Source organism: Myotis daubentonii, chromosome 2, assembly GCF_963259705.1.
Source record: "Myotis daubentonii chromosome 2, mMyoDau2.1, whole genome shotgun sequence".
Taxonomy (NCBI): Eukaryota; Metazoa; Chordata; class Mammalia; order Chiroptera; family Vespertilionidae; genus Myotis; species Myotis daubentonii.
The window spans coordinates 5,777,709-5,804,410 of NC_081841.1; the positions used below are offsets into that span (position 1 = coordinate 5,777,709).

The following is a 26,702-nucleotide window of genomic DNA, read 5'->3' on the forward strand; positions in this document are numbered from 1 at the left end:
CCTGCTCTGTTCCTGACAGGGTGCGGCGCCCCAACCCCCCCACCACACGGGGCCTGCTCTGTGTGTGACGGAGTGCAGCGCCCCAACAACCGCCCCCCCCACGGGCCCTGCTCTGTGTGTGATGGGGTAGAGCCAAAACCTCCCCATTGGCCCTGCCCTGAGTGTGACAGTGGCGGTGCCCCAACCCCCTGATCGGCCCTGCTCTGTGTGTGACAGGGGGCAGTGCCCCAACTCCCCTATCGGCCCTACTCTGTGAGTGACAGGGGGGAGCTCCCCAACCCCCTGATGGGCCCTGCTCTGTGCGTGACAGGGAGCGGTGCCCCAACTCCCCTATCGGCCCTGCTCTGTGCGTGACAGGGGGCAGCGCCCCAACCCCCTGATTGGCCCTGCTGTGTGCGTGACAGGGGGTGGCGCCGCAACCTCCCCATCGACCCTGCCTTCAGTGTGACCGGGGGCGGTGCCTCAACCCCCCAATTGGCCCTACCTTGAGCATGACTGAGGGTGGCCTCGCAACCTCCCGAACCGCCCTGCTCTGTGCATGACAGGGGGCGGCGCCCCAACTCCCCAATCGGCCCTGCTCTGAGCCCGACCAGGGGCTGCACCTAGGGATTGGGCCTGCCCTCTGCCACCCGGGAGCAGGCCTAAGCCAGCAGGTCGTTATCTCCCGAGGGGTCCCAGACTGCGAGAGGGCACAGGCCGGGCTGAGGGACCCCCCACCAGTGCACAAATTTTTGTGCACTGGGCCTCTAGAGTAATCTAACAAAAGACAAACATGCAAATTGACCGTACCTTTGCTACACCTCAAGACACGCCCTCCAGCCAATCAGAGTGACTATATGCAAATTAGCCCAACCAAGATGGCGGCCGGCAGCCACGGAGCTGGAGCGAACAGGAGGCTTGGTTGCTCCAGTGATGGAGGAAGCCAAGCTTCCTGGCTGGCTCTGAGCTCCACTGAAGGCAACAAAGTTTCAATAAATAAGCCCCAGATACCTGCTTTCAGCCGGCCATGGCCACGGAGCTGGAGTGAGCAGGAAGCCAAGCTTCCCGCCTGCCCCGGGGCTCTGAGCTCCATTGAAGGCAACAAAGTTTCAATTATAGAAGGTAAATAAATCCCAGAATAAAAGAAAAAAGAAAAAAAGGAGAGGCTGGGAGCTTCCGTTGCCGGGGGGGCTTGGCCAGACTGACAACGGCCCTCAGCCCCTCACCCAGACTGGCCAGGCACCCCAGTGGGGACCCCCAACCCTAAAGGGGGTGTGACCAGCCTGAAAACAGCCATCAGTCCCTCATCCAGGCTGGCCAAACCTCCATGGGGTGAGGGTCCCCACTGCGGGGGGGGGAGGGGTTTGACCAGCCTGCAAATAGCCATCGCCCCTCACCTAGACTGGCCAGGCACCCCAGTGGGGACCCCCACCCTGAAGGGGCTGTGATCAGCCTGCAAACAGCCATCAGCTCCTCACCCAGGCTGGCCAGGCACCCCAGTTGGACCCCCACCCTGATCTGGGACACCCTTCAAGGCAAACCAGCTGGCCCCCACCCATGCACTAGGCTTCTATCCTATCTAATAAAAGAGAAGCATGGTAATTAGCCGTACCTCCGCAAGCCTTCCCATTGGCTAATCAGGGCGATATGCAAATTAACTGCCAGCCAAGATGGCGGCCGGCAGCCAGGCAGCTTGAAGCGAACATGAGGCATGCTTGCTTCAGTGATGATGGAAGCAAACATTCCCTGCCTGCCACTGCCGGCCTCTGAGCTTGCAGTTTGAAACGTTGTTACAAATATAGAAGCTAAACAAACCCCCAGAAACCTGCTTTCAGCCAGCCGGGTTCTCAGAGCTGGAGTTGAAACAGTGTTTCGATTATAGAACCCAAACAAACCAGATACCTGCTTTCAGCAGCCGAGGCCTCAGAGCTGGAGCCAAGCCTCAGAGCTAAAGCTGGCCCAGAATAAAAAAACAAAACAAAAAACAAAACAAAAAAGGAGCGGTTGGGAGCTTCAGTCACCCGCCAGCCTGAAAACAGTCCTCAGCCCCTCACCCAGGCTGGCCAGGCACCGAAGCGGGACCGCCACCCTGATCCAGGACACTCTTCAGGGCAAACCAGCTGGCCCCCACCCGTGCACCAGGCTTCTATCCTATATAGTGAAAGGGTAATATGCCTCCCAGCACCGGGATCAGCGTGACGGGGGCAGTGCCCAAACCCCCTGATCGCCCTGTGGCTCTGTGTGTGAGAGGGGGCGGGGCCACAACCTCCCTATCAGCCCTGCTCTGTTCCTGACAGGGTGCGGCGCCCCAACCCCCCCACCACACGGGGCCTGCTCTGTGTGTGACGGAGTGCAGCGCCCCAACAACCGCCCCCCCCACGGGCCCTGCTCTGTGTGTGATGGGGTAGAGCCAAAACCTCCCCATTGGCCCTGCCCTGAGTGTGACAGTGGCGGTGCCCCAACCCCCTGATCGGCCCTGCTCTGTGTGTGACAGGGGGCAGTGCCCCAACTCCCCTATCGGCCCTACTCTGTGAGTGACAGGGGGGAGCTCCCCAACCCCCTGATGGGCCCTGCTCTGTGCGTGACAGGGAGCGGTGCCCCAACTCCCCTATCGGCCCTGCTCTGTGCGTGACAGGGGGCAGCGCCCCAACCCCCTGATTGGCCCTGCTGTGTGCGTGACAGGGGGTGGCGCCGCAACCTCCCCATCGACCCTGCCTTCAGTGTGACCGGGGGCGGTGCCTCAACCCCCCAATTGGCCCTACCTTGAGCATGACTGAGGGTGGCCTCGCAACCTCCCGAACCGCCCTGCTCTGTGCATGACAGGGGGCGGCGCCCCAACTCCCCAATCGGCCCTGCTCTGAGCCCGACCAGGGGCTGCACCTAGGGATTGGGCCTGCCCTCTGCCACCCGGGAGCAGGCCTAAGCCAGCAGGTCGTTATCTCCCGAGGGGTCCCAGACTGCGAGAGGGCACAGGCCGGGCTGAGGGACCCCCCACCAGTGCACAAATTTTTGTGCACTGGGCCTCTAGAGTAATCTAACAAAAGACAAACATGCAAATTGACCGTACCTTTGCTACACCTCAAGACACGCCCTCCAGCCAATCAGAGTGACTATATGCAAATTAGCCCAACCAAGATGGCGGCCGGCAGCCACGGAGCTGGAGCGAACAGGAGGCTTGGTTGCTCCAGTGATGGAGGAAGCCAAGCTTCCTGGCTGGCTCTGAGCTCCACTGAAGGCAACAAAGTTTCAATAAATAAGCCCCAGATACCTGCTTTCAGCCGGCCATGGCCACGGAGCTGGAGTGAGCAGGAAGCCAAGCTTCCCGCCTGCCCCGGGGCTCTGAGCTCCATTGAAGGCAACAAAGTTTCAATTATAGAAGGTAAATAAATCCCAGAATAAAAGAAAAAAGAAAAAAAGGAGAGGCTGGGAGCTTCCGTTGCCGGGGGGGCTTGGCCAGACTGACAACGGCCCTCAGCCCCTCACCCAGACTGGCCAGGCACCCCAGTGGGGACCCCCAACCCTAAAGGGGGTGTGACCAGCCTGAAAACAGCCATCAGTCCCTCATCCAGGCTGGCCAAACCTCCATGGGGTGAGGGTCCCCACTGCGGGGGGGGGAGGGGTTTGACCAGCCTGCAAATAGCCATCGCCCCTCACCTAGACTGGCCAGGCACCCCAGTGGGGACCCCCACCCTGAAGGGGCTGTGATCAGCCTGCAAACAGCCATCAGCTCCTCACCCAGGCTGGCCAGGCACCCCAGTTGGACCCCCACCCTGATCTGGGACACCCTTCAAGGCAAACCAGCTGGCCCCCACCCATGCACTAGGCTTCTATCCTATCTAATAAAAGAGAAGCATGGTAATTAGCCGTACCTCCGCAAGCCTTCCCATTGGCTAATCAGGGCGATATGCAAATTAACTGCCAGCCAAGATGGCGGCCGGCAGCCAGGCAGCTTGAAGCGAACATGAGGCATGCTTGCTTCAGTGATGATGGAAGCAAACATTCCCTGCCTGCCACTGCCGGCCTCTGAGCTTGCAGTTTGAAACATTGTTACAAATATAGAAGCTAAACAAACCCCCAGAAACCTGCTTTCAGCCAGCCGGGTTCTCAGAGCTGGAGTTGAAACAGTGTTTCGATTATAGAACCCAAACAAACCAGATACCTGCTTTCAGCAGCCGAGGCCTCAGAGCTGGAGCCAAGCCTCAGAGCTAAAGCTGGCCCAGAATAAAAAAACAAAACAAAAAACAAAACAAAAAAGGAGCGGTTGGGAGCTTCAGTCACCCGCCAGCCTGAAAACAGTCCTCAGCCCCTCACCCAGGCTGGCCAGGCACCGAAGCGGGACCGCCACCCTGATCCAGGACACTCTTCAGGGCAAACCAGCTGGCCCCCACCCGTGCACCAGGCTTCTATCCTATATAGTGAAAGGGTAATATGCCTCCCAGCACCGGGATCAGCGTGACGGGGGCAGTGCCCAAACCCCCTGATCGCCCTGCGGCTCTGTGTGTGACAGGGGGCGGGGCCACAACCTCCCTACCCGCCCTGTTCTGTTCGTGACAGGGGAAGGCGCCCCAACCCCCTGATCGGCCCTGCTCTGTGCCTGATGGGGGGAGCTCGCCAACCCCCTGATCGCCCTGCAGCTCTGTGTGTGACAGGGTGCGGCGCCCCAATCCCGCCCCCCCACAGGCCCTGCTCTGTGTGTGACGGGGTAGAGCCATAACCTCCCCATCGGCCCTGCCCTGAGTGTGAAAGGGTGCAGTGCCCCAACCCCCTGATCCGCCCTGTTCTGGGTGTGACAGGGGGTGGTGCCTCAACTCCCCTATTGGCCCTACTCTGTGACAGGGGAGAGCTCCTCAACCCCCTGATCAGTCCTGCTCTGTGCGTGACAGGGGGGAGCTCCCCAACCCCCTGATGGACCCTGCTCTGTGTGTGACAGGGTACGGAGCCCCAAACCCCTGATGGGCCCTGCTCTGTGAATGACAGGGGTCAGCGCCCCAATCCCGATTGGCCCTGCTCTGTGTGCGACAGTGGGTGGCGCCGCAACCTCCCCATCGACCCTGCCTTGAGTGTGACAGCGGGCGGTGACCCAATCCCCAATTGGCCCTACCCTGTGCGTGACTGAGGGTGGCATCGCAACCTCCTGATCCATCCTGCTCTGTGCATGACAGGGGGGCGGTGCCCCAACTCCCCAATCGGCCCTGCTCTGAGCCCAACCAGGGGCTGCACCTAGGGATTGGGCCTGCCCTATGCCACCCAGGAGCAGGCCTAAGCAAGCAGGTTGTTATTTCCCGTGGGGTCCCAGACTGCGAAAGGGCACAGGCCGGGCTGTGGGACCCCCCCCCCCCGAGTGCACAAATTTTTGTGCACCGCGCCTCTAGTCCTATATGATAAAAGGGTAATATGCATATTGACCCTAACAGCAGAACCACTGGGAATGACTGGTCACTATGACACACACTGACCACCAGGGGGCAGACGCTCAATGCAGGAGCTGTGCCCTGGTGGTCAGTGCACTCCCTCAGGGGGAGCTCTGCTCAGCCACAAGCTACTGACGGCTGCCAGCACAGCGGTGGTTGTGGGAGCCTCTCCCGCCTTCTCAGCAGCACTAAGGATGTCCGACTGCAGCTTAGGCCTGCTCCCTGCTGGCAAGTGGACATCCCCCAAGGGCTCCCGGGCTGCCAGAGGGATGTCTGATTTCCAGCTTACATCCAATTCCCTGGGGAGCGGGCCTAAGCAAGCAGGTGGCCATCCCCTGAGGGGGTCCCATACTGCAAGAGGGCACAGGCCTCTAGTCTACACTAATAAAAGAGAAACATGTAAATTGGTGTCACTCTGCTACACCCCCCAGCCAATCAGGATGAGTATGCAAATTAACCCAACAAAGATGGCTTTTAATTTGTATATGTAGGCGTGGAGGGAAGACTGAAGGCTCCGCCGAAGCGAAGACTTAAGACTGAAGACAACTGAAGACTGAAGAGGCTTGGCTTCTGGGCTGCGGCCAGAGCGAAGGCCTGTGTCCTGGATGCTGGAGGAAAACCGGTGCCTGCAGCCAGGGGAAGGAAGGCCTATTGCACGAATCTCTTCATGCAATGGGCCTCTAGTAGTAAGTATAAGGCTCTGGAATGTAAAGTGCTTGGTGTGAATTCAGAACTTTATTTTTTTCTGGGGGGCAGGGTGCTATACTTCCCTCTTTCTCTCACCTCCTTCCATAGCAATAGCACCCCCCTCCCTGACACACATACCCTACAGGGTTTTCTGCACTTAATAATAGTCCTCACTCATAACCAAAGAACTGGGCTTCATATTTCTTAAAAGGTTCCCTTCTCCTTCCTTCCCTCCTTTCTTCTCTCCCTCATTTCAGTGCCTACTTGATGTCAAGCACTCTGCTGGAGGCTGAGAATTCAACAGCAAACAAGATGAAGTGCTGCTGACCTTCCTGAAACTCTTAGTTTAATTAATTAATTAATTAATTATAAAATGTTTTTATTGATTTTAGAGAAAGAGGGAGAGGGAGAGAGAAACATCGATAAGAGGGAAACATCAATCAGCTGCCCCCTACTGGGGACTGAGCCCACAACCAATATGCCCGGACCTGGAATCAAACCATGACCTCTTGGTGCATGGGACAACACTTAACCAACTGAGCCACACTGGCCAGGGCTTAGTTTAACTTCTTAAATGGCTGTATCTTGCTTCACAACCTGGACAACAGCTTCTGAGCAGGGACCTCTGTTCTTGCTCTGAAGACAGCTTGCTGTCCTCTGCTGTTTTCAAAGTACCAAATCTTGAATATATGAATTCATGGGTTGTGATAATCAAGGTAAGAAATCAACTTCTTTCCACAAACTAGAAAACCATGACCAATGGTTCTTGAATTCATGTGCCCAAGCCCATCATGCCTTAAACATCAAGTAGAGGTAGGGCTGACAATTATTACTTGAAAGTGGTACTCACCAATATGCAGACTAGAGTGAAAAGATTATAAGAGCCTAAATTCAGCTAAACAACCAGTACTCATCTTGACAGGAAAATATCTTCAGCTATAAAGAGAACTTCCTTTTCTTTAAGGTGTGGGTAACTGGTTATCACAGCATCAAAACCCATCCCTCATGCTCTATGGTCAGTAAGTGTGGCACCTTTGGTTCCAGTTTATAACCAACTCCACACAATTGAGGTAGACAGAACTGAACATATACAACCGATTCATCCAATGCATGAAACATGCCAGAAGCAAACACTGTGAAAGAACAAACTATTAATACATCAACAACTTGGATGAATCTTCAGATAATTATGGTAAGTGGAAAAGCCAATCCCAAAGATTGCATACTGTATGATTCCAATTATATGACATTTCTGAAATGACAAGTGGGGTTATCAGGGGGTGAGGTGGAGTGACTATTAAAAAAAAAAAGTCAACACTACTGATTCTTGAGGTGGTGGAATGATTCTGTGTCTTGATAGTGGTGGTGGATATATGAACCTACAAGTAATAAAATTGTACAGAACTAAACACACATACACAAATAAGTACAAGTAAAAGTGAGGAAACGTAAATAAGATCAGTGAGTTATTTTGACGTCAGTATCTCGCTTATGATGTTATACTGCGATTTTTCAAGAACTCATTGGTGGAAACTGGGTAAAAGGCACATGGAATCTCTGCTATTTCTCACAAGTACATGTGGATCTACAATTATCTCAATACAATTTTTAATTTTTAAAAAAGCCTCCAATATTAACTCATTTTTAAAAATGTTTGTCAAGGACTTCTACTTTAAACAATTTTTAAATAGCTCTTTGTGAAAGCCACATAAAGTCCAAAAGAATTTTAGAAATCGTTTAGTCCTGACATTCACAGAAATGCATTTCCAAAAATAGTCTAGAAATATTTTGGAAATATATGTACTTTACCCTAATATGTTCAAATTGCTACAGTTTTATCAATCATGGCTCCTTGTCTCAAGTACATTAGATGATAAATATGATACCACAGGGGTATTTAAAATGTTCCTCTACCACACAATTCACAATATAATTCTTTAATTGGTGATGTAATAGTATTAGAAGCTATCATTTACTTTTTGCAGGACATGTGCATCTGCTCAGTCAACTCCATTCCAAGTCCCTTCTGGTCCGTTTCCTGACTCCTTTGTAACTAGAGCTTGAGATGTGATTTATGTTCTACCAGTAAGTTGTACTTGTGTGTGACTTTAACAGGGAACTGACAGGGTACAGGGCATTCATCCTCCCAGGGAGCATGGTAGAGATGACATGGTCCTAAAGCCAACAACCATAACAGTGGTTTCCCCCGTCCATGGTCTGGTTCCCAAGGATCTATGAGATAGCATCACCATTTAATAGACCCGTGGCATAAGTGACAATGAATTCTTACTTTCTATATACTAAGAAGTCTGTCTAACACAGATTCATATAAGGTTTCCAAAGCACATCTGATATATGTGACTTTTATGGATAGTTATTTTCTTAAAAGACAATCGTTAATCTTGCAACTTATAAAATAAAGAAAATAACCAAGACACAAAATCATTAACAGTCGTAAGTATTAATGATAGCGCACACATACTTGGGGTGAGGAAAATTACAAAAGGAATATAATGAAAAGAGTTAAATAAAATGTTCAAAGTATCCATTTGGAGTATTTTTAATTAAAAATGCACACACAATAAAAGATAACATGTTGGAATATATCCATTCAGGCAGAGGAAATTACATAGTAGGGTACTCCAAATAAATGTGTTGTTTTTGTCCTTACCATTTTTTCATTTGCTGGATCTGAATGAGGGAATTTAATGGGATGCTAATGTAATTTGCACATGATATTAAATTAGTGGACAAGGTCAAACAGCACTGAGACATAAAAATCACTCTAAGCCCTAGCTGGTTTGGCTCAGTGGACAGAGTGTTGGCCTGCGGACTGAAGGGTCCAGGGTTCAATTCAGGTCAAGAGCAAATGCCTGGGTTGCGGGCTCAATCCCCAGTAGGGGGCATGCAGGAGGCAGCCAATCAACAATTCTCTCTCATCATTGATGTTTCTATCTCTCCCGCTCCCTTCCTCTCTGAAATCAATAAAAACTTATTTTAAAAAAATCATTCTAACACTGAGTGGCTTGCAGGAAGAAAAATTTAACATATCTCCTTCTACATATGGGTTATCATCCTATAAGGAAAGCATTGTAGAAAACAATGATTCTCAAACTTTAACGGGAACCTTGTTAAAATGCAGATTCTTATTAAGTAGATGTGGGCTAGGACCTAGGACTCTTCATTTCTAATAAGCTACTGATCCCTGGACCGTACCTTGAACTTCATAGGTATAATGCACTTGGATTGTTTCTTTCCAAGAAAGTATGGAATTGTAGTCATTTCTCCAAAGACAAATAGCCTCATTAATTTGATATGCCTTGTTATTCTGATCTGTGCTTCAGTGACAAATTTTAGTGTAATCTTTATAAAGATAGCATATTAAAAGGCAATTAACTGAGGTAGTACAAAATATGCACGGAATTCCATTGAATTAATAACATTAAGAATAGTTAGGACCAAATCTATGCATGTAAAATAAAATCTGAATGATAGCAAATGTAAAGCATCAGTAGTTGAAGGGTGCCATCAACTGCATGCAGATGTCAGAGATATCAAGCATGTAAAAGAAGCAAGTTTCAGAATCAATGAAATATGGCAATAAGATTTTTACACACACAGCTTGTGACTCTTTCCTACTTTCCATTTTTTGAGCCACATGCAAGAAATAACCGTATTTGGAATTACTCAAACCAAATAAAGTAAGATAATATATTTAAAAGAACTTGTTTTCACTTTCAGAAATCCCATGTGGCAAAAGTTGTAACCAATAATTTGGAGGATTTTTCCCTGCAAAGAATTCAAGGTTACAATGTTGCCCGAGGAACATCTCATTTGAAACCACAATTCTTATATCTTATATACTCTTGCCTGGCAGTCCAGCAATCTGTAACGAAGGAAACTCCCGACCTATTCAATCATAATGTGGCTGTGCAGGAAGTTCTTTATGCTGCCTTAGAAACTGTCTCCTTATAGCTTCCAATCACTGGTCCTAAGCCTTCCCTTTCAGTCAGCAAAGAACAAGTCTTCTAAATATTTGTAGTCATCCATCATGCATCTCTGAGGCATTCTCAGTTCCATCAAACATTCCACATCCCCTAAACATGTTCCAGTTTGTCTACACTCATCCAGTTATTTGACAAAGCAGTACCACACAGAGCAGGCCTGCTACTTCCTTGTCCCAGATAGTAATATACCACTGCCCATACTGTCAAAGAACAAGTTTGCCTTCCTGGAAGTCATATCTTATTGAGTCAAAACCTCCCAATCCCAATGTTTTTCACAGTACTGCTAAGTCAGTTCATGACCAAGTGCAGGATCTTGCATATATCTTTATTAATGTTCTCTGTGATCACCACCTACGAAGGTTTTCCCTGATTGCAGGGAAAGGTCTGGAACTGCATTTCCCAGAATTCCATTCTCCATTTGTTCTAGGTTAGCTGCTGCCACTGAGAGGGACCCACCTTCTATTTGGAAGGCAGAGAAGAAGCCAATATTCTCTGAAAATAGTTGTAAGCAGATAACATGGGCATCAGTACACAGGACTTTCCACTTTTACAGTAGCTGGCGCTGCAGGCAGCTGAGATCAATGCTTTCCTGGGAACCTAGCACTCTAATTTCATCAGTAATGACAGTTGCTTCCTTGAATCCCCCCCCCCCCCCACCGCACCCCAGACTTTCTAATAGTTGTGTGAGCCTTTAATTCCATATATTAAAAATCTTCCTTTCTTGAAAAAATACAATAGATTTTACCAAAAAATCTACCAGAATCACCAAGGTTGTAGGATACAAGATCATATATAAAACCAATTCTATGTACTAGCTACAATCAGAAATGGAAAATTCTTAAAAAATCTTACAGTAATATCAAAATTAGGAAATACTTAGCGATAAATCTGACAAAAAAATGTATATTCCCCACACATGGAAAACTATAAAATGTTGCTGCCAGAAAAGTTTAAAAACCTAAGTAAGTAGAGCAGTGGTTCTCAACCTTCCTAATGCCGTGACCCTTTAATACAGTTCTTCATATTGTGGTGACCCCCAACCATAAAATTATTTTCGTTGCTACTTCATAACTGTAATTTTGCTACTGTTATGAATTGTAATGTAAATATCTGATATGCAGGATATATTTAGGCGACCCCTGTGAAAGGGTCATTCGACCCCCAAAGGGGTAGCGACCCACAGTTGAGAACCGCTGAAGTAGAGCGATAGACTGTACTTATGGATTGGAAGACTCAATATTGTTAAGATGTCAATTCTCCCAAAATTGATTTGTACATTCAAAACACTCCCTATCAAAATCCCGATATGACTTTTCGGTAGAATTTGACAAGCTCCTTTTCAAATTCATAAGGATCCAGAATAGCCAATAAGTTTTTTAAAAGAACAAATTTGACATACAATCTGACACCCAGATTTATTATAATGATACAATCATTAAGATAGTCTGATATTGGCACCAAGATAGAGAAAAAGTTCAATGGGATAGAATACATTCCAGAGACTGACACAGAATAGACAAATGATTTTCAAAAAGGACGCCAAGGCAATTCAGTGGAGAAAGATAGTCTTTTTTCTTTTTCTTTTCATTGATTTTAGGGAGAGAGGGTATGGGATGAAAACAGGAGAGAGAGAGAGAAAAACATCGATCAGTTGCCTTCTGTATTGGGATGATGCTCCAACCAACTGAGCTATTCCAGCCAGGGCAAAAAGATAATCTTTTCAACAAGTGTTGGAACACTTGGACAGCCATATGTTAAAAAAAAAAAAAAAAGATACCTCAAATTATACCTTGTACTTTATCCAAAAATTAACTCAAAATGAATCACAGACCTAAATAAAAACCCAAAAACTAGAAGAAGGAAAACACAAAATAAAACAGTAAAGATAACACATGTTTCTTATAGGAGAAAATCTTTATGATCTTGGGTCAGGCAAATTCTATTTTAGATATGATACCAAAAAAGTGTAACCCATAAAAGAAAAAAAATGACAAATTTGACTCATCAAAATTAAGAAATTCTGCTCTTCAAAAGATATTATGAGAATGAAAAGTGCTGTAGACTGAGAGAAAATATTTGCAAATTACTTATCTGATAAAAATTTGTGTCAAAGAATTACTGTACAAAGAACTCTCAAAACTCAGTAAGAAAACAACCCAATTTTTTAAGTGGTCAAAAGATTTGAACAGACACTTCAGCAAAGAAGACATACAGATAGAAAATAAACACATAAAATTATGGTCAATATTATCAGTCATTAAGGAGGAAATCAGCTTACAGCCACTATGAGATGCTACCATACACATACTTACTGAAATGTCCAAATATAAAAAAACTGACAATACCAAATTTTGGCAACTGAAACTCTCACATGCCAAGAATGTAAAATGGTACAACCACTTTGGAAATGTTTGGCAGTTTTTTAAAGTTAAACATACACCTACCATATGACCCATCCATTCCAAGCCTAAGTACTTACCCTAGAGAAAAGAATATGTCCAATACAAAGACTTCTACATGATCATTAAAGCAGCTTATTTATAACTAGTGACCCATCGCACGAAATTACGCGAGACCCGGGACCTGTATCCCTCCCCCCCCCCCCCCCCCCCCCGGCCGACCCTACTCTACCCCGCGCCATGGGACCTCACTGAGTCCCGGAGTCCCACCCCATGTGGCTGGCATGCTGCAGGATGGCTGCGAGCCCTGGAGTGCCACCCCGATGCCCCACTTCTGGGCTGTGTGCAGCGGCTGCCAGGCCCTGCCCCTGTGGCAAGCACGCGGGGCCACAGAAACCCCAGCAGAAATCGTGCGAAGTGGCCACTGGCCCTGCCACTGCTGTGCGTGCTGCCATCTTGTGACGGTGTTATGGCTTGAGGGTCAATTTGCATATTACCTCTTTATTATAAAGGATAGCTGAAAACTAGAAACCACTCAAATGTGCACCTGTAGGTGAATAGATAAACAAAACACAACGAAATGCTGCTCAGCAATCAGGGGAATGAACTATTGATACACACAACATGGATAAACCTCAAAATAACTATGCTAAGTAAAAGAAGCCAGACAAAAGTACTGCACATTCTATTTGTATAAAATTTTAGGAAATGCAAAATATTCTATGGGGACATAAAGCCAGTCAGTGGTTACCTGAGGGTTGGGGAGAGACAGGAAAAGGTGGGAAGGAGGGCTGACCAAAGGATACAAACAGACTTTGGGGGATAAAGGATACACTCATTGACTTTTGTATATATAGTTCAAATTTTAGTGTCTACCGAACACTTTAAATATAAGCAGTTTATTACACCTCAAATGGAGCTAAAATAAAAACAAAAAGGAAAAGAAAGAGGAAGAAAAGATTTCCTACATGGAATACCTAGAATGACCTCTGTTTTCCTGACAGAGCCCTGACTGATACAACAGTACAAGGGAGATCTCTTTATCAGTTGAAATTTCACCCTGGGTGTGCACACTGTTCCCTAAGATGGCAAATCTTTAAATCGGAGCTCCTGCATGTATAATGTTCCTACAGTGTACCATTTCATTTTTAAATGCAATGAAGCCTCCAGTAAAAGAAAGCTGAATTTTTAGACCTTTCCTTTTCCCTTTCATTGCTCTAACACACTGGATCTCCGTAACCATGGGCATCTTCACTGGATTTTCTCATGAAGTTTCTTTCAATTGGGAACACCTACATGACGTTTTTGTGTTGTAACTCTAAATCAAATCTGCTAGTATTGCAACCATTCTTGTTGTTTTGCTTACCTTACACTAAGCTCCAGTAAGCTCAAAGGAACTCTTAGGTCTTACTGTGCTAAATGCTAAAATTTGGTGAATAAATCTTTGTTAATACCATCTCCCACCTTCCTTCTGAAAGTACTTTCTCATACACTACAATTAATATGCCAGGCTCCTAAAGACAGCCTGAAATTAGTAGTTTTATAAATATCCAAACAGGCCAAGGAACAACATCATGATGAGGGCTATACTACATACTCTAATACTTCTATCCTGGAACCATTAAAAACTATTTTTAAACCTTAAGGGCCAGACAAACCCACAAAAGTACTTTTCCCTTAGCATACAACAGCAAAGAAAGTGAAAAGAAATACGGTATAGAAGTCTAAGCCAGAGCTTCGGAAATCACTACAGAATAGTGATAAAATAAGGTTCCTCAGTAGAAAAGAAAATGTTTATCAATCAAAATCCACAGTTGTGAAGCACGTGTTATTTAGAAGAATTGACAACTTATTAACAGTAGATAGTGGGGCTGCTTTCATTTTTATGTAGCTTCTCCCCCTTCTTTGCCCGCTTCCACACATGGTATGACACAATTTTGATATTGTAAGAATCCTATCTAATAAAAGAGAAACAAGGTAATTGGCGTACGACCGCTACCCTTCCCATTGGCTAATCAGGGCGATATGCAAATTAACTGCCAGCCAAGATGGCGGCCGGCAGTCAGGCAGCTTGAAAACTAATATGAGGCTTGCTTGCTTCAGTGACGGAGGACTCCAACGTTCCCCATCTGCCTTGCCGGCCTCTGAGTTTGCAGTTTGAACATTGTAACAAATATAGAAGCTAAACAAAACCCCAGAAACCTGCTTTCAGCAAGCCGGGTTCTCAGAGCTGGAGTTGATACACAGTTTCGATTATAGAACCTAAACAAACCAGATACCTACTTTCAGCAGCTGAGGCCTCAGAGCTGGAGCCAAGTCTGAGCTAAAGCTGGCCCAGAAAAAAAAAAGAAAAAAGGAGCGCTTGGGAGCTTCAGTCCCAGCCTGAAAACAGCCCTCAGCCCCTCACCCAGACTGGCCAGGCACCCCATTGGGGACCCCCACCCTGAAGTATGTGTGACCAGCTGCAAACAGCCATCATCCCCTCAGCCAGACTGGCCAGGCACCCCTCAGCCCCCACCCTGATCCGGGACACCCTTCAGGGCAAACCAGCCAGCCCCCACCCATGCACCAGGCCTCTATTCTATATAGTAAAAGGGTAATATGCCTCCCAGCACCGGGATCAGCGGAGCCGCGAGGCCTCCCGGCACTGGGATCAGCGTGATAGGGGGCAGCGCCCAAACCCCCTGATCGCCCTGCGGCTCTGTGTGTGACAGGGGGCGGGGCCACAACCTCCCTATCGGCCCTGCTCTGTTCCTGACAGGGGAAAGCACCCCAACCCCCTGATCGGCCCTGCTCTGTGCCTGATGGGGGGAGCTCCCCAACCCCCTGATCGCCCTGCGGCTCTGTGTGTGACAGGGTGCGGCGCCCCAACCCCCCCACCCTACAGGCCCTACTCTGTGTGTGACGGGGTAGAGCCATAACCTCCCCATCGGCCCTGCCCTGAGTGTGAGAGTGGCGGCGCCCCAACCCCCTGATCGGCCCTGCTCTGTGGGTGATAGAGGGCAGCGCCCCAACCCCCTGATCCGCCCTGCTCTGTGCATGACAGGAGGGAGCTCCCCAACCCCCTGATCGACCCTGCTCTGTGCGTGACAGGGGGCAGCGCCCCAACCCCCCTGATGGGCCCTGCTCTGTGCATGACAGGGGGTGGCGCCGCAATCTCCTCCCCATCGACCCTGCCTTGAGTGTGACAGAGGGCGGTGCCCCAACCCCCCAATCGGCCCTACCCTGAGCGTGACTGAGGGTGGCATCGCAACCTCCCAATCCGCCCTGCTCTGTGCATGATAGGGGGTGGCGCCCCAACTCCGCAATTGGCCCTGCTCTGAGCCCGACCAGGGGCTGCACCTAGGGATTAGGCCTGCCCTCTGACCCGGGAGCAGGCCTAAGCCAGCTGGTCGTTATCTTCCGAGGGGTCCCAGACTGCGAGAGGGCACAGACTGGGCTGAGGGACCCCCCCGCCCCACCGAGTGCACAAATTTTTGTGCACCGGGCCTCTAGTCTACACTAATAAAAGAGAAACATGGTAATTAGTGTCACTCCGCTACCCTTCCCATTGGCTAATCCCCCTGTCACTCACAGAGTAGGGCCGAGGTATAAGAATTAACTGGCAGCCAAGATGGCGGCCAGCAGCCAGGCACCTGATGCGAACAGGGAGGCTTGCTTGCTTGCTTCAGTGACGGAGAACTCCAACGTTCCCCACCTGACTTGCTGGCCTCTCAGCTGCAACTCTCAGCAACTATGTTGTGAATAAAGAAGCTAAAAAAACCCCAGAAACCTGCTTTACTCAGCGGAGCTTCAGCCAGCCGGACCACAACATTGTATCAAATACAGACGGTAAACAAAGGCTAGAAACCTGTTTTCAGCAGCCGAGGCCTCAGAGCTAAAGCTGGCCCAGAATAAAAAAAAAAGAAAAAAAAAGAAAAAACGGAGCAGTTGGGAGCTTCAGTCCCAGCCTGAAAACAGCCCTCAGCCCCTCAGCCAGACTGGCCAGGAACCCCAGTGGGGACCCCCACCCTGAAGTATGTGTGACCAGCTGCAAACAGCCATCATCCCCTCAGCCAGACTGGCCAGGCACCCCTCAGCCCCCACCCTGATCCGGGACACCCTTCAGGGCAAACCAGCCAGCCCCCACCCATGCACCAGGCCTCTATTCTATATAGTAAAAGGGTAATATGCCTCCCAGCACCGGGATCAGCGGAGCCGCGAGGCCTCCCGGCACCGGGATCAGCGTGACAGGGGGCAGCGCCCAAACCCCCTGATCGCCCTGCGGCTGTGTGTGTGACAGGGGGCGGGGCCACAACCTCCCTATCGGCCCTGCTCTGTTCCTGACAGGGGAAAGCACCCCAACCCCCTGATCGGCCCTGCTCTGTGCCTGATGGGGGGAGCTCCCCAACCCCCTGATCGCCCTGCGGCTCTGTGTGTGACCAGGGGCGGGGCCCCAACCCCCCCGCCCCCCATGGGCCCTGCTCTGTGTGTGACGGGGTAGAGCCATAACCTCCCCATTGGCCCTGCCCTGAGTATGAGAGTGGCGGCGCCCCAACCACCTGATCGGCCCTGCTCTGTGGGTGTTAGAGGGCGGCACCCCAACCCCCCCCCCCCCGCCACGGGCCCTGCTCTGTGTGTGACGGGGTAGAGTCATAACCTCCCCATTGGCCCTGCCCTGAGTGTGACAGTGGCGGCGCCCCAACCACCTGATCGGCCCTGCTCTGTGGGTGATAGAGGGCTGCGCCCCAACCCCCCCCCCCCCACGGGCCCTGCTCTGTGTGTGATGGGGTAGAGTCATAACCTCCCCATCTGTCCTGCCCTGAGTGTGACAGTGGCAGCGCCCCAACTCCCCTATCGGCCCTACTCTGTGAGTGACGGGGGGAGCTCCTCAACCCCCTGATCGGCCCTGCTCTGTGCATGACAGGGGGGAGCTCCCCAACCCCCTGATTGACCCGGCTCTGTGCATGACAGGGTATGGAGCCCCAACTCCCCTGATGGGCCTTGCTCTGTGTGTGACAGGGGGTGGCGCCGCAACCTCCCCATCGACCCTGCCTTGAGTGTGACAGGGCGCAGTGCCCCAACCCCCCAATCGGCCCTACCCTGAGCGTGACTGAGGGTGGCATCGCAACCTCCCAATCTGCCCTCCTCTGTGCATGACAGGGGAAGGCGCCCCAACTCCCCAATCGGCCCTGCTCTGAGCCCGACCAGGGGCTGTACCTAGGGATTGGGCCTGCCCTCTGCCACCCGGGAGCAGGCCTAAGCCAGCAGGTCATTATCTCCCGAGGGGTCCCAGACTGCAAGAGGGCACAGGCCGGTCTGAGGGACCCTCCCTTCCTCCGAGTGCACAAATTTTTGTGCACCGGGCCTCTAGTCCTATATAATAAAAGCCTAATATGCTAAGTGTCCAGTCGACTGTTCAACCAATCAATGTGTAATATGCTAATGATATGCTAAGTCTGCCCAACTGCTCACTATGACGTGCACTGACCACCAGGGGGCAGACACTCTGACCGGTAGGTTAGCTTGCTACTGGGGTCTGATTAATCAGGACTGAGTGAGACGGGCCAGACATGCTCTGGAGTCTTCCCGCAGTCCCTCCCTGGCCCTGATCATGCACTGGTGGGGTCCCTTGGCCTGGCCTGCACCCTCTTGCAATCTGGGACCCCTCAGGGGATGTCACTGAGCCAATTTCGGCCTGTTTCCACAGGCCAGGCCGAGGGACCCCACTGGTGCATGAATTCATGCACCAGACTTCTAGTAAGTATTAAGTGACATTTGAAATCTATTAAGATTGCTAGCAATTCAACCAAAATTACAGTAAGCTGAAACTCCATTAAAGGCAATAAAGCAACTGAAGCATGACATATCCAAGTGCACTGAGGAGTGACTCGGTGGCTAGGACATTAATATGTTCGAATTGCTTTAAACATGTCAAGCCACACCAAGGCCTCATCATTGAAGAGGCTGATTCGGAAGCCTTGGTCTGAGGTTCAGATCCCTGTGTGCACACTCCCAGTGAGAAGTATGGAAGGTTCTGGGAGGTCTACTACCCACCAAAACAGGGGAAAGGAGTTGGGTAGTGTGTGTGCCCTCAACTGGGAGCTGTTACCCTCACTCTCCGGATCCTTTCTCTCACTGACTAAGCCACTGTCTCTCTCAGGGCTACACTTATACACACAAGAAATGGGGCTATGTAATTAGATCACCTCTGCCCATTTGGCTCTCATCTGCCCATGCAGCTGAAGCATATGCCACGTTGACCAAGAGGCAGGTAAGGTCAGAAGGGTATTGTCAAAATGTGGCCCATCAAGGAAAAGTAATTTTTGCACACCTTTCTAGATCTGTGTCTTAAGAAAAAAAACAAGCATTCTATGTAAGAAATTAAATGGAAAAGATTTGGACTTTCAGAGGTCACATAGCACCTACTGCAGATAGTAAGACAGGTAGCGTGTAAACTTCCTGATTTCACTGCACCACTACTATTTTATCAAGTTTGTGCCTGTTATTTTAATTCTGGAAACCCTCTGAGAAAGGGTGTTATTTGTGACACCTTGGTATTGAAAAAATTAGCAGAAAAGGAGATCAACTCTGAATTCAGAGTTCCACAGGTGACAGTCATACCCTACTTCTCAATGGTTTTAATTTGTGCTCTGTTTTCACAATAGTAAAAGTGGGAAGTCGTGTTCTTGTGTGCCAGCAGTCAGCATTTAAATTTAGTAACCTCAATGATAATAACTGAATTACTTTGAGGAAAATGTGTATTTCTAAAAAATAAGCATGTTTAATGTTAATAAGTAACCAACTACAGAGTACAGCTAACTCATGAACTTACATGACTCAATTCTCCAACTAAAATTATACACCAGTGGGAATGTGACTTAAAAATATTAAATATTATTTATATACAGCCTTCTGGTAAACAGCTAAGCCAACACATACCTGTGTTTAACTCTTCAGGATCAGATATAAGGTACCTACCTCCATTTAAGATGATATTCAAGTCAGTATATAATACAGTTTTGTACCTAAGTTCTACTTAAGTATCCTGAGGAAAATTTTTAGAGAATGCTCTATCATTATAATCTTTAATAAAAATCCCAGTAAGAGCTATGTGTAAATATATTTTTCTGAGAATACTTAAATTTCTCTTTTTTTAATGTATTTTATTGATTCTTTACAGAGAGGAAGGGAGAGGGATAGAGAGTTAGAAACATCGATCAGCTGCCTCCTGCACACTCCCTACTGGGGATGTGCCCGCAACCAAGGTACATGCCCTTGACCGGAATCGAACCTGGGACCCTTCAGTCCGCAGGCCGACGCTCTATCCACTGAGCCAAACCAGTTAGGGCTTAAATTTCTCTTAAACAAGGTATCAAGAAGATTTTTTCTCCCCACTTCTGGTAAGAATTATGCTTTCTATATATTATTTGCAGTATGTTTTTTAAAAGATTTTTACATTGATTTTTAGAGAGAGAGGAAGAGAGAGAGAGAGAGAGAGAGAGAGAGAGAGAGAGAGAGAGAGAGAAAGAAAGAAAGAAACATAGATCAGTGCCTCCTGCACACCCCTACTGGGGATCAAGCCCCCAACCTGGGCATGTGCCCTGACCGGGAATCAAACCAGCAACCTTTGGCGCACAGGACAACACTCAATCAACTAAGCCACACAGGCCAGGGTGAATGCCTGCTGTATTTATGTTATTTCTTTGTGTTACAGGACCCTCAGTTTCCAACATCTGCGAAATTCTTTTGGTTTTACCTCCCACAATCCCATATTCAAACATGGTCAATTACAACAAGCAGAGCCCTATACCCAGGTCACCAGATAAAGAGAAAACACCCAGGCTTTGAAGTTTGACTGTTCTAAGATCAAATTTTATTTATCTCAGGTCCAGACACTAATGCAGGGGTGGGCAAACTTTTTGACTCGAGGGCCACAATGGGTTCTTAAACTGGACTCAGAAGAAGGAGCTGCGGCTGTGTTTCCCGACGTTGCCATGTTAACACTGCTGCTGGTGAAGGAGCGGAGGGGAGAGCAAGAGAACCCTCCGCTCTCTTGGCTCCGCGGGCCGGATAGAACAGCCAAATGGGCCGGATCCGGCTCGCGGGCCGTAGTTTGCCCACGGCTGCACTAATGGTAGGAACTTGGGCAAATTATTTGGCCTCTAAGTCAGTTTCTGTATCTACAAAATGGGGGTTATACTACTTATCTTAAAGAGTGGCTGTGTGGATTAATTGACTGGAGATAATTAGAGATAAAGATAATTGAAGATAACTGCTGCTGCATAAAGTACCAGGGAAGGTGCTATGGGTAATACAAAGAGGTATGAGACACAAACCATTCCTGAGAAGGCACTCAAGAAACTCCATGACTCTCTATATAAAAACTGAATCCATATAACATACAAGCAAATAAACTCCAGATGGAGGAAATATTTAAAGGTAAAGGAAGGAAGGAAACCATTAGAGCACTTGAAGAAACTGTGGCTGATTTTTCTTTCCATAATTGCAGAGTGAGCAAAGACTTTCTATGACAGAAACTCAGAACCCATAAACAAATGATTGTTATCCTATATATCCTATACTAGTGGCCCGGTGCACGAAATTCGTGCATGGGGCCGGGGGCAGGGGTAGGGAGGGAGTTCCCTCAGCCCAGCCTGCAACCCTCTCCAATCGGGGACCCCTTGGGGGATGTCCAACCACCGGCTTAGGCCCGAACCCACAGGCAGTCGGACATCCCTCTCGCAATCTGGGACTGCTGGCTCCTAACCGCTCATCTACCTGCCTGCCTGCCTGATCGACCCCCTAAATGCCTCTGCCTGCCTGCCTGATTGCCCCTAACCCCTCTGCCTGCCTGCTTGATCACCCCTAACTGCCTCTGCCTACCTGCCTGATCGCCCCTAACTGCCCTCCCCTGCTGGCCTGATCTTGCCCCCAATTGCCCTCCCTGCTGGACTCATGTCGCCCCCAACTGCCTCTGCCTGCCTGTCTGATCGCCCCTAACCTCTCTGCCTGCCTGCCTAATCGTCCCTAACTGCCTCTGCCTGCCTGCCTGATCGCCCCTAACTGCCCTCCCCTGCTGGCCTGATCTTGCCCCCAATTGCCCTCCCTGCTGGCCTCATGTCGCCCCCAACTGCCTCTGCCTGCCTGTCTGATCGCCCCTAACCTCTCTGCCTGCCTGCCTAATCGTCCCTAACTGCCTCTGCCTGCCTGCCTGATCGCCCCTAACTGTCCTCCCCTGCTGACTTGATCTCGCCCCCAACTGCCCTCCCCTGCTGGCCTGATCTCGCCCCCAACGGCCCTCCCCTGCCACCCTGATCATCCCTAACTGCCTCTGCCTCAGTCCCCACCACCATGGCTTTGTCTGGAAGGCAGTCGGATGTCCGGAAGATAGCGGTTGACCTGGTCTAATTAGCATATTGCCCTTTTATTATAGACAATAAAAGGGTAATATGCAAACCGACCCTAACGGTAGAACAACAGGAATGACTGGTCATTATGATGCGCACTGACCACCAGGGGGCAGATGCTCAATGCAGGAGCTGCCCCCTGGTGGTCAGTGCACTCCCACAGGGGGAGCTCTGCTCAGCCACAAGCCGGGTTGACGGCTGTGAGCACAGCGGTGGTGGCAGGAGCTTCTCCCACCTCCTCAGCAGTGCTAAGGATGTCCGACTGCCAGCTTAGGCCCGATCCCCCCAGGGAGCAGGCCTAAGCCAGCAGATGGACATCCCCTGAGGGGTCCCAGACTGCAAGAGGGCGCAGGCCGGGCTGAGGGAGCCCCCCCAAGTGTACGAATTTTCGTGCACAGAGCCTCTAGTATCTGTATAAAGTACAAATAGATAAGACCCCTTTAAAAGGTTATTATGATAAAACCCACCAGGAACAAAAATCATTATTTTATAAAAAAATAATAAAATAAAAAAATCAGTATTTTCTGGGAAAAATATGTTAACAATTTATATCACAAAGTGCTAGGTTCCATAATACATATAAGAGCTCCTAGAAATCAATAAGGAAAAGACCAACAATCCAATAGGAAAGAAATGAACAGAAAGTTCACAGAGAAGAAAACAAAGTTCTAAAACATATGAAAAGATGAGCTATTGCATTCCCTCTGAGGGATTACTATACTGAGACACCACCTTTCACTTACCAAATTGTTAAAGACAAAATCTGGTAAAACAAAACAAAACAAAACAAAACAAAACAAAACAGTGCTAATAAAGGTGTCAGGGAAAAGGCATTCACATATACTGCTGGTGAGAACATAAACTGGTACAATTTCTATAGAGGATAATTTGACAGTTAACTGTCAAAATTGAAGTGTTATGTATCCTTTGATCCAGCTATTTCACTTTTAGGAATAAATCACAGAAAAACAATTACACATGTGGGAAATTATGTATATAAAGTATATATTCATTGCAACGTGTTTGCAATGGCAAAAGATTGGAAACAGTACATCAATTAGGAGACTGGTTAAATAAATTGTAGCTTATCAACACAAGGGAATGCTATGCAATTATAAAAGGAAGCTCTTTATGTACTAATTAAGATAGATCTTCAAGATATATTGTTAAATTTAGAAAGTAAAATCCAAAAAGTCTACTTTATGGTACCATAAGAAAAAGGGGGCTTATATGTAATTCCTTATTTATTAATAGAGACTCCCTGGAAGGAAACATAAACTAGTAACACTACTGTGTCAGAGATGGAAAAGCTAGGTGGTTGTAAGACAAATGTATACCCCTTTTTCCACATAAATTCAATTTTTAAGAAGATAATACAGCAAGAGTTACCATTGGGGAAAACAATAAAGGGTATACGAAATAATTTCTTACTACCTAATTTATTTTATTTTAGAGAGAGAGAGAGGAAGGGGGAAGAAAGAAACAGAGAGAGCGAGAGCGAGAGAGAGAGAGAGAGAGAGAGAAGCATTAATGTGAGTAACATCAATTGGTTGCCTCCCATATGCACCCTGACAAGGGATCAAATTTGCAAACTGAGTATGTGCCCTGCCAGGGAATCTAACCCACAACCTTTTGGTTTTCAGGACAACACGCCAACCAACTGAGCCATACTGGCCAAGGCCTACTTTCTTTCTTTCTCTCTCTCTCTCTCTCTCTCTCTCTCTCTCTCTCTCTCTCTCTCTCTCTCGGTGTGTTATTTCTTACAGCTGCATATGAATCTACAATTATTTTAAAATAAAAATGGATCTAGAAGTCAAAAGCATGGTCAGAATCCAGAAGGAAATCTACTGGGCCTTACCACTGGAGCCCCGATTCCTCTGTGAGAACCCTCCATTCCCCATACAAGCCCTATTCCTCTCTGCCTCTCTGCCCCAGGCATCCCTCACAACCAGATCCAAATTCCCCTCCTTTTGGTTCCATTCAAGGCTGTCAAATGGCAAAAAAATTTCCCCTTGGTCATCTCCCCACACCCTTTAAGCCTCAGCATTTTGTACAGTGTTACACAGACAGAACTCGTCGTCTCCCAACCATGAACATGCAGGCTGCCCCGATCATCCATGATAGAATGGATCACTCTTCAGCAAGAAGCTCAAAGGGACAACTAAAGGTTTCATGGAATCCCTACTTTTACCTCCATGAGGGAGCTATGAGATGGTGTGAAGACAGAACACCGCGTGAGCGAGATGGTCAGGGGAAACTCCAAAGAGTAAGAACTTATGTTATCTCCACTACTCCCAGAGTGGAAAGTGCCCCCATTATTAGGTATGAGTCATCCTACCTCCTGGCTACATCTTAAAATGGAAAGAGATGGATAGGCCAGGACACATTAATTTCAGGACACTAGCCATTAAAATCTTTCCATTTAATCACCCCTTATATGGACTCCATGCTCACCAAACAACCATCCAATTAAAATACAAAGGGCACTGAGAATAAGAACAGGAGAGGGCAGAATGTCCAGTGGGAACCTGGAGCAAGGGGGGTAGCAGGAAGTAGACAGAAGTCAATAAAGGGACTCGGAAGGTAGCCAACAGTCTTCACCTAATTGTACTATCTCCAAGAGAAAGCAAACAGCTAAATAAATTTGCACTTATCTATTTCCTGAGTAGTCAATTGGTGTAGCAACATGACTCCTGAAACATTGCTTAGACACTGGAGACCTGTCTTAGGAATACAGGTAAGTACTACTGTCAAACAATTCATACACCTCAAAGAAGGAAACAATTGCCCTGACTAAAAGGAGACTATGCGCTACACCGCATCACCGGGAATGGTGCAAGAACTGGAATCTTCCACATGCTGGTCTGGCCTGAGCATCTGGACACAATATAGAACAATGCTTTGGTATTAACAGAATTGGGGGGTTGGGGCCTGGGGGTGGAAAGGGGTGGGAAAGAAGTGGGAAGGACAGGAGATGGGATACCTTATAATAGCGGTTCTCAACCTGGGGGTCGAATGACCCTTTCACAGGGGTCGCCTAAGACCATCGGAAAACACATATATAATTACATATTGTTTTTGTGATTAATCACTATGCTTTAATTATGTTCAATTTGTAACACAACATGAGGAACTGTATTAAAGGGTCGCGGCATTAGGAAGGTTGAGAACCACTGCCTTAGAAGGATGCCACCATCCTCAGGAAACCTAGCTGCCCAGAAGTGGCCAAGCCTTTTCACTAAGCATATTTGGTGCAGCTTTGGGGTTAAAATTTACCGTTGTTTGCTTTCCCCTACATGCCTGCTTTAGCTTTACCTTTTTACTCATTTTATTTGACATGCTCGGGGCCCTTACCAAATTAGACCAACGAGTCCAGTCTTGAAAAGCTAACAACTGCTCTCCAAACACACCAATTTCCTTTTCCCTAAAACAAAGGCTTTAAAAGGGAAAGGAAAGTGAAGAAAGCACATTCATAATGCCTGCCAATTCTTCTGGCCAACTTAGGGTTTCCACAGTTAAGCTTACCACAGTTATGCATGCAACTTTTGCTTAAAAAAAAAAAAAAAAAAAAAGATAAAAGGAGACAGGAAATGAAACACCGAGCACCAAAAACTAACCCGTAAAGTTGCTAATAGAAAAGTAAAATGAATTCCAAGAAGATAAAGTAATTTAAGCAAACACTTGAACAATAGTGTGCACACATACATACAAAACTATCTGCTGCCTCCAGCAACGTAGAGTCAAACAGTCCCTGCCTCCCCCTCTCTCCCTCTTCTAGGTCACTGTAAGACTGACAATGACAAAGGCTCCTCAGTAGGTGGGGAGTAGAGAGGACTCAACCTCCACTCCTCTCAAAGGGAGAGGAAAATGCACCTGAGTATACCTACTGCCATGCCCTAACTCTAGCTCCGGGTCACACTCAGGATCCTAGCTTTGGCTCCAGGACCACTGTGGCCTGTCCATGGCTACTGAGTAGGGGATTCCTACTACACATTCCATAACCCACAAGCAACCAGCACAGATTTAGGGTTCAAAAGGCAGAGCATTCAAGCTAGAACATACAAAAATTAATGCTCCCAGATAAAAGCTCCACCTTTCATCTACTACAGCAACAGTTCTCAATGAGATCAGTTATGAGCTGCATCATAAAGGCTCATTTGTTCCTAATAAAGTTCCTAAGTTTACTTATTTGTTTAAAACAAAGGGCTCTCCCTCTGTAGTAAAATCTATTTCTCAGCATGCATTCACTCAGTGCCCCATACAGGCCATACCTTGTTCTTGGTACTCAGGATAGAGGAGAAAAAGAAAAGGTATTTTTCTAGTAAGGGAAAATAGGCATTAAACCAGCACACTGTATGGTTTTAGTAGTGATCAGACTATGAAGAAAATAAGCTAGATGGGGTATTGGGGCAGGGTGTGAAAAGGGCAGAGAATGATTTCTTTGGATAAGGTAGGGAAGGCTTCTGAGCAGCTAACATCTGAGTGCTGAATGTTGAGAAAAAGCCACGTGTGGGAAGAATCATTCAGGCAGAGGAAAGGCCCAATCTGAAAGGCACAGGGCAGGAACCAAGTTGTTGAGTGTAAGCCAAAGTGCAGGGTAGATGACAGAAGAGTGGGTGCTGGCTGTGGGGAAAGGGTGTCCATGGAGAAAGCCTGAACAATACAAAAGGGGGACAGCACCTGCCGTCGTGTCTAGGACTCTTCCTTTCCTTCCGCAGCAATAAAAGAACCAAGAACCTCTTGACTCCTATTGGACCTCCTCCTGTCCACATTCCCAAGCCTGGACCTTTGCTTAGATTATCGCCCTCCACCCCCTCTCCCCCTCTCCCC

The 26,702-nt window shown here is 48.1% G+C and overlaps 2 protein-coding genes across 11 annotated transcripts in view; one reads left to right on the plus strand and one right to left on the minus strand.

Moving 5' to 3' along the window:
• The window catches only part of TNRC6B (trinucleotide repeat containing adaptor 6B), a 244,137-nt gene that overhangs the window by 91,043 nt on the left and 126,392 nt on the right, over positions 1-26,702 (minus strand). The gene's annotated exons all lie outside the window — the stretch shown is intronic.
• RPS19BP1 (ribosomal protein S19 binding protein 1) overlaps positions 16,915-26,702 on the plus strand; it is a 519,247-nt gene continuing 509,459 nt past the window's right edge. Inside the window, exon 1 of the mRNA XM_059681481.1 lies at positions 16,915-16,919. The gene's annotated coding sequence lies outside the window, so the exon portion shown is untranslated. The remainder of the gene's footprint in view (positions 16,920-26,702) is intronic.